A 1,497-nucleotide genomic window follows, 5' to 3' on the forward strand; every position below is an offset into this window, starting at 1 on the left:
TAGGTGAACTAAAGTGGATTAGATGATCAACAACCCAAGGCAATTTCTCATCAATTGTTATTTACATCATTTTCAGCATTGCTCTTTTGCAAAACCTTTGTCACAATCAACCAAAACCAATTTCTGAATTTTACTGTTTTAAGAACTTGCAAACCTTAGGCTTAAATCAACAATTCTCACTCACAATCCCTGTGGTTCGATATTTTAAAACCCGGAGGTATTCGTACACTTGCGAATTGACCAACAAGTTTTTGGCGCCGTTGCCGGGGATTGTTTGTGGTTTTCGATTTAAGTTAAAGAGTTTGTTTGTTCGTTTTACTAAGCATTGCATTGAATAGGTGTTACTAACCTTTTCTCTGTTTTTTGATTTCAGTTTATGCACGGTAGACTTGGTTCGGATCCACTGCTGTTTGATCCGGAGCCAGAACGCACCCTCCATCGTCGACGAACTCAACAAAGAGCTGCTGAGTTAGCCGCCATGGCTGCCCATATGACGGAGGAGGAGATGCAAGCCCACATTGAAGAAAGAGTGAATGAGGCTCTTGCTCAAAGACTTCAAGAGCAAGAATTGGAGAATGCCAATCGTTCTCTTAGAGACCTCACCTCGGCTGCCATGAGCTACGATTATCCGGGCAGCATAGTTTCCCCCGATGGCACGGGAAATTTTGAACTGAGGCCGGCATTCATTAATTTGGTGAGCCAAAATCAGTATGGTGGAGGTGCTCTTGAAGATCCTCATGCACACATGGAGCGGTTTATCCGCCATTGCAACACCTACAGAGTTCAGAATGTTTCAGCGGACACCATCCGCTTGAGTTTATTCCCTTTTTCATTGAGGGATACTGCTGAAGAGTGGTTGAATTCACAGCCCCAAGGTAGCATTACATCTTGGGAAGACTTGGCTGAGAAGTTCACCACAAGGTTTGTTCCGAGAGCCCTCTTGAGGAAGCTCAAGAATGACATCATGACTTTTACTCAATCCACCGATGAGAATCTCTATGAAGCTTGGGAGAGGTTCAAGAAGCTCTTGAGGAGGTGTCCTCAACATAACCTTACTCAAGCTGAGCAAGTAGCGAAGTTCTATGATGGTCTCCAATATTCTTCGAGGTTTGGTTTGGATGCAGCTTCAAGTGGAGAGTTCGATGCCTTGCTTCCACAAGTGGGGTATGAGTTGATTGAAAAAATGGCTATAAGAGCCATGAACTCTAGTAATGATCGCCAAACCCGAAGAGGAGTCCTTGAGGTTGAAGCTTATGATCAACTTATGGCCTCCAACAAGCAACTCTCCAAGCAAATGAATGAGATTCAAAATCAAATGAAGACTACCAAGATTGGTGGTCGAGTTGCCAAATTGGAGTGTGTGACTTGTGGAGGGCCACATGACAGCGAAGAATGCACAGAGACTAGACCGGAGGAGGAAGTGAAGGCTATGGGTCAAGCTCGGAATGACCCATTTTCAAATACTTACAATCCAGGATGGAGAAATCACCCTAATTT

The 1,497-nt window shown here is 44.1% G+C and overlaps 1 non-coding gene across 1 annotated transcript; it reads right to left on the reverse strand.

Moving 5' to 3' along the window:
• Positions 1–946: 946 nt before the first annotated feature.
• On the reverse strand, positions 947–1,053 carry LOC130741538 (small nucleolar RNA R71). The gene has a single exon (XR_009020431.1). It is a non-coding gene; the product is annotated as a small nucleolar RNA R71 (small nucleolar RNA).
• Positions 1,054–1,497: the final 444 nt, after the last annotated feature.

Source organism: Lotus japonicus, chromosome 2, assembly GCF_012489685.1.
Source record: "Lotus japonicus ecotype B-129 chromosome 2, LjGifu_v1.2".
NCBI lineage: Eukaryota > Viridiplantae > Streptophyta > Magnoliopsida > Fabales > Fabaceae > Lotus > Lotus japonicus.